This window comes from Conger conger, chromosome 1 (genome assembly GCF_963514075.1).
Source record: "Conger conger chromosome 1, fConCon1.1, whole genome shotgun sequence".
In the NCBI taxonomy this organism is placed as follows: domain Eukaryota; kingdom Metazoa; phylum Chordata; class Actinopteri; order Anguilliformes; family Congridae; genus Conger; species Conger conger.
Window position 1 is genome coordinate 28016504 of NC_083760.1, and position 15467 is coordinate 28031970.

Here is a 15467-nt window from a genome sequence, read left to right on the forward strand (position 1 = left end):
TTACAAAAGAAAATGACTATCAGTCATAGTGTCATAGTTAACCGCATTATCTTACGGTTTCATATTATTATGAGGATAATTAATTCATTAATCTATTATAATCTATCCATTATAATTAGTGATTATCTTAATATAATCATCATAGGCATAACAAATGACAATATAATGACAATGTAAAGCAGGGGTGCACAACTCTGGTCCTGGTGGACCATTTTATAACTCAAGAAATTATGCTGGTTCACTCCTGTACTTGAGCACAGTAAAATATTTACGATACACTTGCAGTCTGCAGCCGTAGCTGGTGCATATACAAACGTCTGACCAAGACATTATTCAGCCAAATAAATAATTAAAAGCCGAAGTTGGATAAGCATAAAATCCAGAAGTGGAATCGGCCCTTGCTGTGCACCCCTGATATAAAGTCTTCTCATCCTGTAATTAAAAAAATAATAATAATAATTGCTATGACTGTATGAAAGCTCTTTGGTGACAGACAGGGAAACCACAAGCAAGAACGTGAGAAAGTTTGATGAGGAGAACAGACCGCTGAGCCCCGTCTGAGTTTGTCACTTTGCCAGAAACTCACGGCCCTGCGTGCGCTCAGAGCCCAGGAGGCCTTAATGATGCACAATGAGAGCGAACCCAGCTGGAATAAAGGAATTCTGGGGCACTGTTTGCACAGAACACATTAACGCTGCGCGTGTAATACAGTCAGGTCCATAAATATTTGGACATTGGAAACCGATATCCTGTGGTAGACAGCTAAAATAGCAATAACTTCAGTGTCAGTGTTCAAATATTTATAAACCTGACTGTATATCTCTGAGCTTCCCTGGAGGGCAGGAACAGGAGGTTTGAAAAGGGGAGACGTGCTGACTGAAGCCCTCAGGAGCCTGCTGGAGGGACGGTCAAGGGAGACTAGAGTGGACGGATGAGGACATATAGGGTGGCCTGTAGCATAGTGGTTCAGGTACATGACTGGGACCTGCAAGGTCGGTGGTTCAAGCCCCAGTGTAGCTAATATAGACCAGTGCAGCGGTTGGGCCCTTGAGCAAGGTCCTTAACCCTCACATTTCTCCAGGGATTAGCTCCATCTTAGTCTAATCAATTGTAAGTGGCTTTGGATAAAAGCATCAGCTAAATAACTGTAATGAAATGTAATGTAAATACATCCAGTTTTTTATCAAAGTGGGGTGTATAATTATTTTCTGTGGGTTTTTTCAGTGGTTTAGCAATTGCGAGTTAGGTAAAATTTCTGAGCGGTTGCAGAGTTTTTTCCAGAAGGCAATGAGCCACATTCCACACAAATTCAGCTCACATACGTCTCATGAATCCGCTCAGTTACCGACTGCACGGTTCCATTTGACTCATGCACAGATTCAAATAAAAACACTTGGCAGGACTCGTTTTTGGCACGGTTCCTTCTACAGCACGCCGTTCTCTAAAGTAGAACAGATTCTCCGATTCCGCCATTCATCCTTTCTGATGACACCAGATGCAATGACAGGCTCTGACATACTACACTGCAGCCTACACGAAACAGAAAAAAGGGAAAAGCCATTCTGACTCTGCTTTAAGCATCAATGACGCATCGCAACCAGCACGCAATAAATCAGTAGGACTATATCGCAAATTACTAACAGGTTGCCGTATTTTTTCCCACGTTGACAGACGGCTGCCTGCTGATCTGTCTTCTCTTCTGTCCTCCAGTTGTCAATCATCCGGTAACCTACCCCCCGCCCCCACTCTGTGTCGTCCTGAAACCGTGGCGACCCAACCAGCAGGAGGACAGAGGCGATGCTTGGAACCGGTCCAGGTGAAGTCACTCAGGTGATTATGTTAACGCCGATATCAGATTTGAGTTTTAAATCCCTTCTTTTAGGCTTAAGGCTGCCCGAATACAGCCTGACTGGGGACACTGTAAATTGTTCCGAGGGCGAAAGAACAGAAGCTCTGTGGATTTAGGGTTACGTGAGGTAAACGCTTTCGCTCGATGGCTCAGTTTTTTAAACCCCCACAAGTATCGTCCCCTTTTTAACACAGCTTGAAAATGACATACCCAAAATAAAATGATCAATATTCTTGAACCCTTCTAACTACAGGCATAATCCTTCTGAAAGGTAACACCTTGGGGTTTGTTTACTGTAAATATTACTAAAACAAAGTTACAGAAGCTTTTTTTTTGGAGTGGATACTGATTATTGTGGCTTTTTAGAAATTATTATGCATTTGGTATCTGCTACCAGGCAGGTTTGAAAACCACCTCTGCGATTCAGTCACGTGTTTAGACCGACCTGCGCTAACAATGTCAACCTTGGTAAGAAAAACAAGAGCGAAACAGGGAAGTGAACACCTCGCTAACACAAGCATACAGAACGATGCCGTAGTTGTCCTTATTGTCAAAGAAATTTCAAGAACTCCTTTGACCCGGTAATGCTTATTGAAAATGGATATTTAACCGTCACTACTGACAAGATAAAGAAACTAAGCACACCAAAGTGGAAACAGATTTCAAATCTTTGCTATGAAGCGCTAATCAGAATCCATCCATCCATCCATCCATTATCTGAACCCGCTTATCCCGAACAGGGTCGCAGGGGGCTGGAGCCTATCCCAGCATACATTGGGCGAAAGGCAGGAATACACCCTGGACAGGTCGCCAGTCCATCGCAGGGCACACACACCATTCACTCACACACTCATACCTATGGGCAATTTTTTAGACTCTCCAATCAGCCTAACCTGCATGTCTTTGGACTGTGGGAGGAAACCGGAGTACCCGGAGGAAACCCACGCAGACACGGGGAGAACATGCAAACTCCGCACAGAGAGGCCCCGGCCGACGGGGATTCGAACCCAAAGTTTGCATGTTCTCCCCGTGTCTGCGTGGGTTTACTCCGGGTACTCCGGTTTCCTCCCACAGCTAATCAGAATGACTCAATCAATCAATTAATTAATCTTTATTCGCCATTCATAGAGTCACAACACAGTACTTGAACAAACTTGCCCGATGTGGGGAAAACACCACTCCTCGGGAAAATCACTCCTTGGCATCTGACTGAGTTGAACACAAAACAGCGAGATGCAAAAATGTGCAAAACAGCAACAGCATACAGAGCCAGTGGACCCAATCACACACAAATAAACGGAGCTGCCTTTTAAGAGCGTCTCGGGTCCCACAAACACCGGCTCTGCATATCATTTCATAACAAGGACGCTTATGAAGCCTATTAAAATTCACTCTGCGCAAGGAAACCGAAGGGATTCCGCAAAACGGCGCAGATTGAGATCTGTGAGGTGCGACCAAGCGTGACTAATTAGCGAGGTGAGGCCATTACCGACTCCGTTCCCCCAACGCGCACGTCTTCTGGCTCCCCGAGAGACCTGGGGGAGACCTGGCACTCCCACGGAGGCCAGCCGGGCGCAGCGAGGCAGAGCGCGGGGGGGGCATCTGGCGACCCGGCCAGCACACTACACGCATAATGGGCCTTTCCGGTCGGCCGCCGTGTCCAAACACTGACTTTAACGCCCGGGCGTCTGGGCTGCATCAGCGCCAATTACGCCTGGGGACACTGGTGTTAGCATAGGATCGCAGGAGGTTAACTCTCTATCTCTGTATGGCTGACCAAGGGTCACAGCCTCTATCTCCCAGAGGACCCCGCTCTTCATTAAATCCCATTTTTACTCTCTTCCTTTAGCTTCCTGAGCTCCCGATAGCATCAACCCGGACTGGCTGCCCGCACTCGCTCGCAATGGCTTTAGGAACAGAGTAATGCAAATGCAGCATAGCAATCTGCACTGCACTGCGCCGCATACTGAACTAGGCTAAGTTTGAACTTCATGAGTTTAACTGTGTCCTGACAACTCATTTTGTATTAGGCCTACTTCTGGTTGTTAATATTTTTCCACTGACCCAAAGTACCAATTACTATTTGAATGTTTGTATTTATTTTTATCCATTTGTTAGCTTGTGAGAACCTCAGGAACTACAGTTATATTCTGCCAAAAATAATATAATAGAATAACCATTCATTATTTTCACATACCTCTTTTTTTGTACCAGATCACAGGGAGTATTTCTGATAAGAGTCTCGATAAGTATCGGAATTGAGCAGTTTCTGCAACAATATTTGTATTGATAACGTCATTATGATCCTAGCATGCATTAACTTCCTCGGGTAAACCTAGAATGGCTCAAACTGTTACTCTGTACAAATCATTTAGCTACTTCATACTTGTTCCAACCATGCATTAAACCACCTGACTTCACCTATTTTTTTGCCTCATTGGTGCAGGAAGTGAGCTCATTAGTGAAATCAGGTGGTGTCCTGCACCTGGCCCTGGAGGTGAGTAGCCCTGCCGTAGTGTATGTTACTGTAGAAACAGTTCCATCAGCAGCCTGAGGCAGTGACTTCAGTGGTCCCCAGGGCCTTGGGCAGTGCTTCTATGAACCAAAGGCCCTCTGAGTATGCAGTTTACTTCAGCCAACCCTCTGATATGGTAACCCTCTGTTAAAGTATAGTAATTTAGAACATGCATTTACATACTTCTAGGGCCTTGTTCAATTCAGAATGCTGATTTCATCATAGTCATTTGCTTTTTAATAAGCTTTCATCCTCCACAGAGAGATGTAATGTTTCAGTAAGCAAGTGACCTCACTCTAGCTCCAGGACTCCAATGTGATTTTGCCTGCACTGAAAGCAACAGTTTCTATGAGAATTTGCCCATTTTAGCCAGTAACAAAAATATACAGGAGTCCTTGGGGGATTGGGAGGGGGGTGATGCGCTTATCAGACCCTCTCACTTGCTCTCGTTTTCAACACTTCCCATTGTGCCCGCTCGCTTCCTGTCCCGCAGGAAACCGCATCCCGCCTCGGCCTCGGCGCGGCCGCGAGGGGCGAAGGGATGTCGACAGACGCATCCTCAGAGTCCCGCCGCTCAGATAACGAGATGTTCCGGCTGGAACGCTGACCAGCAGCTGGAGAGGGGCCAAGCGTGGCCGAACGCCTATTGTTAGCCGGGGGGGGAGAGGGGAAGCCGGGCTCGGTTGTTCCTTTCGCTCTTTGGAAAGCCGGCGGGTGGCGGAACTCCGCTCCGATCTGCGGCGGCCTCCGCTCACCTCCGCACAATAGAGGGAAGGTCTGTGGGCCGGGGCCTCACCGCTGCCCTTGACTGCAAAAACCTTTTCCCCGCTGACCTACGACCTCGAAACAAAAAGCCACACAGTCAGCTGCCTGAGGGACTCAGGGAAGAGACCTAAACTGAACTGTGATGAACATCTGGGCTAAAGATCTGCCGCTTTTTTTGCCGCCTAACCTGGGGCTATATTCAGTGCCGTGAAAAAGTATTTGCCCCCTTCCAGATATCCTCTGTTATTGCATATTTGTACCACTGAATGGTCTCAGGTCGTAATATGATATTAGATAAAGGGAAACGGCGTAAACACAAAACATATTGTGATCATTCAATAGTAACAGTACCTTTAGTTACTCGATCAATTCATTTACCTCATTTCATTGATAATTAGATTCCACTGATTGAACACAGTTAGGCTTGTTGAATCACTCATACTGAACCTTACCATCAGAGTGAAGTAACCACCACAAAGTCTTGACCACAACACTATTTCACGCTCAAAGAAACTCCGGAAGAGATGAGAAAATTTGCTGATATAGTATATCGGTCTGGAAAGGGTGACAAAGCCATTTCTAAGGTTCTGGGACTCAATCGAACCACAGTGAGAGCCATTATCTCCAAATGAAAAACTCTTGGAACAGTGGTAAATCTTCTGGCCTGCCAGAATTTCTCAGAGGGCAGATCGAACAACTCATCCAGAAAGTCACAAAAGACCCCAAAAGAGCATCCAAAGAACTGCAGGCCTCTCTAGCCTCAGCTAAGGTCAGTGTTCATGATGCTACAATAAGAAAGAGACTGGGCAAAAATTGGATTCATGGGAGAGTAGCCAGGCAGAAGCCGCTGCTAACCAAGATAAACATTTGAATTTGTATTTGAAAAACTTTAAACAAAACCCAAACCAAAGAAAAAAACAGTACAGGTAGGAGGAAGTGACTACTCATTAGTTCCTACCCCTTATGAATTATAAACATGCACATATAGTACTGAACACACACACACACACACACACACACTATAATGCGAAGGTGCCTTACAATCCCAACAATCAAAACCAAACAAACATAAAGAGAAAACTAAAAAAATGAAAACAGAAACATCAATGCTCGTCGCACATTTGTAAAAAAGCACCTGGACAAGCCATCTTGCCAATTCAGGAGTGCTGGGACATCCATAGTTCTTCTCCGAAACATGCAGTATCCAACAGCTACACCTTTTCACATCGCAGCTACACCTTTTCACAGCTGAATTTGCAGAGCAGGGAACAACCTTTCATAGGCGGCTTTGATATGCGGTGTTGCAAGCACCCTTATCGACCATCAGGGGACGCTCAACAGCGATGAAACATGGTTCCTTTTCCAACAGAACCCTCCCCTACCCTGGGCGATGCAAGCACCAACTGTGTGTTGACCCTGCGGAGCTACCAGCAGGTCATCAGTACCACAGTCCAGATTCTGGGCCCTAAGGCTCATCCACGCACCACAGCATGGTGCCTTAACCAAATGAGCCATCCAGCAGCGCCTACACCTCCCTGTTTACGACAAATGGATTCCTATCGCTGTTGGCTCAAACGGGCTCAGACGGCACAGAGCTGTATTCAGCCGACAGCCGACGCAAATGCAAAGCGCTCATGAAAATTACTATGACTGCTCCCCACTGAGCCACTTTCACTTTTCAGCCAGATTCAGAGATGTGACTGCAGCTTTATGCCTTCTGCCTGGAGGAAATGTGTAACTACAGATGCGCAGGATCTAATGTCTTGGTTGTGAGACTACAGATCAGAAGTCGTAGCTCTGCAGAATGTGAGGCTGTCGATGTGAAAGTTGTGTGGCTTCATACGTAGGATAAGAGGTTGGAGAGATGTTGGTTGTTTGGCTTTATGTGTATGGTGTGATGTTGTAGATGTGACAGTTGTTAGGCTTGAATTTGTGGTTGTAGATTAGATGTGCAGGTTGTGAAACAGTAGATGTGCAGAGGCTGCAGGGGTGTATAATTAGAAGTTGTAGGTGTGAAGGTTGTGCGACGTTACGTGCAAGTTGTGAGGTTGTAGAAGTGAAGGTTGTTTGCCATGTGTAGAATCTGAGGTTGTTGATATGCAGGACGTGAAACTGTAGAAGTGAAACTGTAGATCCGACATTGGATGTGTAGGGTATGAGGCTGTAGCTCTGCAGAGGTTGTGATGCTTTACATGTAGAATTTGAGGCTATAGGATGTGAGGTTGTTTGCATTAAGTATAAGATGGATGTGGATGTGAGATTGTTGAGGTTGTAGACAGGATTCAGAGAGTGTACTCTCTGCATTACCAGACTCCGCTGGCATGCTCTGCACCATAGATGGCTTTATTTAGCAGCTGTCAAGATGTCGATGTCAAAAATTGTTTAAAAAATAAAGGGCTGCAGCAAGAGATGGTGAGTGCATAAAATATTCAGAGTGGGGAACTCAGGAAATGAACACAGACTGGAGGCCAGGAAAGTGTGCTTCCAGTTCCAAACCTTTTTAGTGGCTCGGCGTGAGAAAAATGATGGTGATGATGTGGACAGCTTGGACATATAGTCCTGAGAAGACATGGGCTGCGTGTCCGAGGTCTACGCCCGTAACCAGAGAACGACTCTGAGTACAGTGGCCTTGTTGCCGTTTCAGTTTGGATCTCGTCTCCGATCTAGCATGTCTTCAGATGTTCGTACTCCTCCCCAGTTTCAGCTGTGAGGCGTACTTAGGCTGAGGCGCATACACAATACTGAGAATATCATGTGTCAGGGGGACACTGTGCGTGTGCGTGTGTGTGTGCTCTTCATGAAGCTGCAAGAGCTCAGAATTGTGGTGTTACGGTGCGCACTGTGACTGAATTCAATTCAATTCAATTCCATTTTATTTGTATAGCCTGTCACAGTACAGTCTGTCACAAAGACGCTTCACAGGAAGGAGGAAACATGGGAAATATCAGCCCTAAGCCCCCAAATAGCATATGAGGTAAACAACCCCAACAACAGTGGTGAGAAAAAACTCCCTAATGGGAAGAAATCTCGAGAGGAACCTGTCTATGGGGGGATGCCCATCCTCCGCTCGCCTATACGTTAAGATGGTAACAGATCAGGTATGGAGCTAGCAGGTAATCTAGAATGTCCTTGTGAAGAGGATTCCTCTCCATTGCAAATCGCGCAGCTTTAGCTTGTAGCAAAATTGGTAAAGAAACATCCAAAAAAAAAAAACATTCTAGACAGGTGCAGGACCAGGCGATAATCGATAATTAAAGAAAACAAGAAAAAGAAGCACACCGATAGCTCCCGTGTACATGCTTCATTGAGCACCGCAGTGTCATTTGGAGACTATTTGCTCTTCAGCAGTCTTATCCGGAGCTTGTCCCTGCAGAGCGTCCGATCAAGCTCTTTTATGAAGGGCAGAGTCTGCGCCAGGTCGGAAACCACGAGACAGGGAGCAAGGTTTTACGACTGTTTACCGCCGGGTCATGTGACTCACCTCTGAGACCTGGGCACCAGAATCCCGCCGGCTGGGCTGCAGTGGAGGGTGGCAGTGGGGGGGGGGGGTTGTTTTTCACAGTGTTTTGGAAGCGGGTTACTGATTAACTGAGCGGAATTACAAGCAAGCCGTTTGTGGTGGTAACTGACCCCCCCCCCCTCTCCTTCCCCTAAGTCATGCTCTATAGTGGCACATTTGGCCGCTGTCTCTCTCCCCTACTTCCTCTCTTCAGAAGTGTCGCCATTGTACCCGGACCGTCGCAGGTTGGCACTTGTGTCTTCACGCGGACCTGGCAACCCGCCTTCGCTCCAGCCGAACGCCCCTTCTCTAGCGCCTGGTTCCGCAAAAAAAAATAACACGCTTCCCCGATTCCTTCAGAAATACGTGAGGAGGAAAGGGAGAGGAGGCCTGGATTCAATCAACGTTCATTCTTATCTTTGACTTACAAATGACCCAGTCTAACAAAAAGACAATTTGCCAAGCTTAGCCATCACCGAAATTCACCAAACAGTCCTTGTCCTTTGTGATAAAAAAATACATTCATTTCTTTTTTCTTTTAAAGTTAAAGTACTTTGCTGAATCCAGGCTCAAACTGCTCTGGGAAAAACCAACCAAAAAATGTGTGCAAAAACCCCAATTTCCCCAAATGTACAATTTACCGATTTAAATGAACAGTAAAATAATGTGACGATATTAAGCACAATTACAATGTCAGAAAAAGGGAATATTACAAACAAACCACTTCACACGTATAACCTAGAGACCTAGAGGTACAGTTGCTCACTGTCAAGTGTATGACCACTTTACAAAAATGTTGATTTGTGTAAAAGGTTGATCACAGGTTATAAATTGCATTCATATGCAGTATTATGAAGAGATCTAAAAGGGCCTGCTCATCGTTTATTCTAAAGGGACTGTCTTCTGCATACACAGCAGGTACAAATATCAGAGGGTTAAACCTCAAGTTCTGAACATGGCCCTGTAGCATTCATAACAAACTTAGCAGTAGTGTGTTGTCAGGCTGCTCTCAGTAAGGCCAGTTGGGGGAGTGTTCAAACTCGGGTGTCTCCTCTTTGAGGCCACATTATCTGTTACATTATCCCTGCACTGAGCTGGGCTGCAGAACAGGTTTTCCAGTGGAACAATAACAGTCTGATTTTGAAGGGAAGTAACAGACCTGTGGAGCTACAGTGAACTCTGTCATCGTGTCTCTTTTGCAATGTTTATGCCCTAATAAAACCCGCCTGCCACTTAAAAGGATCACTCAATCCATCCTGAAGTCACTTCTTCAAGCAAAATGGTAAACAGTCGAACTGTACTCTTCTGCTTGCCTCCGTCTGTTTAATGTATAACAGCACAGTGAGATGAGTTTGAAGGTCTGAAGCAGCATAGTGACGCAAAGGAAAGGCCTTTACTAACTGGAAGGAATAACAGCACAGTGAGATAAAGGAAAGGCCAGTGTTTGAGGGGTATAGCAGAACAGTGAGATAAAGGAATGGCCAGTGTTTTAGGGGTAGAGCAGCACAGTGTGATCAAGGAATGGGCAGTGTTTGAGGGGTAGAGCAGCACAGTGAGATAAAGAAAAGGCCAGTGTTTGAGGGGTAGAGCAGCATGGTGAGATAAAGGAAAGACCAGCGTTTGAGGGGTATAGCAGCACAGTGAGATAAATGAAAGGCCAGTGTTTGAGGGGCATAGCAGCACAGTGAGATAAAGGAAAGGCCAGTGTTTGAGGGGTATAGCAGAACAGTGAGATAAAGGAACGGCCAGTGTTTTAGGGGTAGAGCAGCACAGTGTGATCAAGGAAAAGCCAGTGTTTGAGGGGTATAGCAGCACGGTGAGATAAAGAAAAGGCCAGTGTTTGAGGGGTAGAGCAGCACAGTGAGATAAAGGAACGGCCAGTGTTTTAGGGGTAGAGCAGCACAGTGTGATAAAGGAAAAGCCAGTGTTTGAGGGGTATAGCAGCACGGTGAGATAAAGAAAAGGCCAGTGTTTGAGGGGTAGAGCAGCACAGTGTGATAAAGGAAAGGCCAGTGTTTGAGGGGTATAGCAGCACGGTGAGATAAAGGAAAGGCCAGTGTTTGAGGGGCACAGCAGCACAGTGAGATAAAAAGGCATGTGTTTGGAATTGAGCACTTTCCTGGCCTCCAGACCATGTTTATTTCCTCTAGTTTCTCACTGCATATTTGAAATAATTTCTGGCAGCAGATTATCATTTCTAACCACTTTTTCACATAGCCAATAACACCTCAACAGCTGCTAACTGACAACACTTCAGAGAGGGCCCAGAGGACTGTACAGAGAACATTCACTGAATCCAAAATACAACCTCACATCCTCCTATACTACAACAATCTCATTCTGTAGCTACATCTACAACCTCACATGATAAACCTCCACCACCTCAGATCATACATATCTACAAACTCACATACACATACAACCTCACACCCTTAAGAACTACCTCATATCCTACTGATCTACCTCCTCACACCATGCACATCTACAACCTCACATGCTGAAAACCAGAAGAGCTCCTATCCTACAGATTCTGCAAATTCACATCCCACACGACTACATTCTCACAGCAGAGACATCCACAGCCACTCAATATTCAGTGCGCAAACCCAAGGCTAACTTATTTCAGTCTGCTGAAGTTCCCAGTGCGAGGGGTCCTGCAACCTAGCAATTGCCTTCTGCTCTTGATTGGCAATTGAGCCAATCAAGAGCAGAAGGCAGGGTTCAGACTTTTTGAGAGTCTTTCAAAGGTTCCAATACACCAGGTAAGCTCAGCGACATTTATTAAAGTATTTGAATCCAAAACAATTGTGGGCTTGACCCATGTCTGGAATTCATAGTGTCCACCTGACATAACTGGGCCCAAACTGGCAGTGTAGAACATACATTCATCATAGCAGTGCACCCGCTGGGATTGAGATGTTACAGAGAGGCAATACCAAATAAACCATGCTCTGCTTTTAACACTGCTTAATGGATGTTGTGTAATTTTAAATAATTATACCTACGCAGGTACAAAAGGATGATTGCAGATCTGCAGAGGCCAAATCAAGCTGATTGGTTCTCTGATATTTGATTTGCACCTACTGAGTATGCTGTATTAGCCAGTCCTTTTAGAATTAACCAAAGAGCAGGCCCTTTAGATCTCTTCATAATATATGAATATACGTAATAACAGCCTGTGATCAACCTTTAACACAAATAAATATTTTTCTAAAGTGGTCACGAGTCTACAGTGAGAAACCGTCCACGACATCATACTTGTGAAATGCTTGTTGTATGATATTCCTTTTTCCTGACATTTTAATTGTGTTATATATAGCTACTCCAATCATTTTACTGTTTATTTACATTGCAAAATCATCAAATTGGTGTTTTTGCACAAAGTTTTTAGTCACAGGCTTTCTTTTTTTAAAAAGGTAATAAATAAATAATCAAATGTCCAGGACACAAACGTTTTCCCAGAAATGGGCATCTTTCGTGACTTCCTTTCACGCCATCATCTCCAGTTGCAGGTCATTATTTCCAAATCCGTTTTTACACGGCAGCAAAATGCCAACAGCAATTGCGTCACTTGGGAATATCGGGAAAGCACGCTTCCCACTGAGTGCTGTAAAATCCGCCCCGGCTTCCACTGAAAATTCAGGTCAGCAAACGGCATTTGCAACAACTCCGCAGAGCAGAAAAGCCAATCATTGCATAACGTCACAAGGTGCCAAACGGCCTCTGGCTTTTTTGGGCCGGTGCTCAATTTGAGGGGCCGCTGACTTTTAGCAACCGAAGAAAGATGCTAAAAACTTCATTTGTAATAAAATATGTAAGAAATTGATATTTAATTTGTTCTATTTATTTATTTATTTATTTATGGTTGAATGTTCCTGTAAGGTTACTGACGTTTTTCCAAATGTAACACTAAGCAAACTGCCAGCTGACAGCAGCTGCCTCTTTAGAGCTCCAGTGAAGGTCATTCCAGTCCAGAAGCCTTTTAAACACATAAATGCTTACGCTGCTCATGGACTCATGGAAGCGACGTAAACTATGACGACACAGCAAAAGTAACTTTTTAAAATAACTTCTCAAAGATTGTTGTTTCAGAGGAAAGGAGGGAAAAAACGCTAAACGCTATGCTTCATATCCCTCTGAGAATGTCGTGTGGTAAAAATATGGAACAGGCGTGACACCTGACAGGAGTCACATGACCCAGGTGCGAAAGGGAACTGGGTTGGGTGAGTGGTGTCGTCTTGCAGCGAGGAGCATGGCTGAGAACTGACAGGAGTGGAAGGAGTGCTGGATAAAGAGGCGGCAGCAGCGATGAAGGTGCAATTCAGCCCAGTCCTGTGGCATGGCTCTATCCAACACATGGCACAGTGCCCAGAATCTGCAGAAGAGCCCACTGACTGACTGAGCTCTTCGTCCTCTTCCCCAGTCCAGTACCTCCTCATATCAGCCCAATTCAATTTAAGCCATGCTGCAGCTCCACTTCTGTCCCATTTGCAATACTTTTATTTAAATTACTTACTTGGATGGGGCCAGCTGATTTGTCCTTGGGATTACTCAATTACTGTTGCCTATAAGAATGACTACAGCCTGTTTTACAGCAACAGACCCACTGAAGACCAGACCGAAAGCCACCAAAGCAAACAGGAACTGAGGATGGCTGTGGTACAGGCCACGCAAAGCATCACCAGGGAAGATATCAGCTGCACTTTACCCTCATCTTCATAATTTCCTTTCAAATCCAGTGTGCTGGAGTGCAGAGCCAAAACAATAAAAATTGCCACTGTCCCAGTACTTACGGTCAGTTTTGAACCTTTTTTTTTTTTTTACCAGAATAAAGTTATGAACTGAATCAATCTTTCTTCGTTATTTGGATGGAAGACTGTTTTATTCAGCATGTTTGATGGCATCCACATGTGGTAATTATATAAAAAAATAGTCTTATTATAGCAATATGACATTTAATATGCATTTGTTTATATTATGCGTTTATTATATCTATTTGACTCAGGTCTGGTACACATAGTACCTGTATGTAAATATACACTCAGTGATAACTTTATTAGGTATTTATTTTATCCACTTAGAGGGTTGACGTGCTGTGTGTTCAGAGATGCCCTTCTGCATACTGTTGTAATGCGTGGTTATCTGCCTTCCTGTCAACAACCTGTCAGCTTTGACCAGTTTACCATTCTCCTCTGACCTCTCTCATTAACAAGGCATTTCTGCCAACAGAACTGTGGCTCAATGGATGTTTTTTTGTTTTTCACACCATTCTCTGCAAACTCTAGAGACTGTTGTGCGTGAAAATCTCAGGAGATCAGCAGTTTCTGAGATACTCAAACCACCCTGTCTGGCACCAAAAATCATTCCACGTCAAAGTCACACAGATCACTTTTCTTCCCGATTCTGATATTTGGTCTGAAAAACAGCTGAACCTCTTGACCACATCTGCATGCTTTCATGCATGTAGTTGCTGCCACATAATTGGCTGATTAAATATTTGCATTAACAAGCTGGTTTACAGGTTTACCTAATAAAGTGAACACTGAGTGTAAGAGAAGAAAGAACAGCAAATGGTCACTGCACGCTCTTCACAGATGCAGAAATGAGGTGGGAGTGGGAGTCTTCGGTGCGTAAACAGAGTTTAATGATAAATCGGTGGCAACCAGCTGAGGCGAGCAGCCCTGCTCCCTTCACGTCAGGGAGCTAATGCCATTCTGAGGCTGGCCGCCACTCAAAGCCATGACACAACCATGACAAAACCATGACAAAACCAAAAACAAAAACAGTAATCTTTTTTGAAAGGATTTCAACACTCAGTTTTATTGAGTGGTATGAATTCTGTCGGTATGAAAAAAACCTGTGATGATGAGCCAGGATGTTCGCTAACAGTTCATCTGTTACCACAGGCGCCTGCACGCCATGTTCCACAGCTCTAGGCCAGCGTATGTCAATCATAATTCTCTGTGGGATATGGGTGTTTATTGCAGGTTCAACAGGACCTCATAGTTCAAAATCATCATCTATCAGAGGGGAAGAGGAAACAAAACAAACACATTATTGCACCCAAAATACTCCCCAGTGTTGCACCCCCTTCTCAGAAGCCTCAATTCCCTTTTCTGTGTTTAAACTGGAAAAACTGGATGGTTGACGAGGGGTAGAACAGTATCAGAACAGAGTCAGGTTGAAGGACCATTCCGGAACACCCATTCAGTCTGGGTGTATAATGACTCTGACTCTGCCTACTGACGTTGAGGAATATTAATAGCAAGCAGTGTTTTCCGCGTCATTTCACCAAGTCAATGATGAAATATTAAAATAATTTGTGAAAACTGAACAAAATTGCTTTATTTATATGATTTATACGATGTGGTCCAGCTAGCTAATGTAACGTTAACATTAGCTGTCAGCAGCCCCCTAGCGTTGTAGATAATGTTAGCTAGCCAACATCACTAACATGAATAATCAGTGCAAACTAGCTAGCTACCATTATTGGAAACCGTATTACTGTAACAATACCACTTCATTCCATTTGCCAAATTCACGTTTTGACGCTTTCCTCGTCTTCACTTCTCCGGATTGAAAAGCACAAAACGTACACGCTGTTATTATCAAAAAAATGTAATATCCCTGATATTTACGACGGGTAACAGGTGTTGTTTCCCTATTGTGGAACCTCAGGCTTACGTAAATATATTAATTTCAACAGTCCATATTGCGGACTTGCTTCAAATATTATCCAAATATCCGGTTGAAAAATATGAGGATATTCAAACAGGGAAATTACCTGAGATGCCCATCTCTGGTTTCCACAGTCAGTAAGGCCGCAAGCAAGCACTTCA

At 44.5% G+C, this 15467-nt stretch overlaps 1 protein-coding gene across 6 annotated transcripts in view; it reads right to left on the minus strand.

Moving 5' to 3' along the window:
• Nucleotides 1–15467, minus strand: part of ralgapa2 (Ral GTPase activating protein catalytic subunit alpha 2) — a 177199-nt gene that overhangs the window by 144390 nt on the left and 17342 nt on the right. The window lies entirely within an intron of this gene.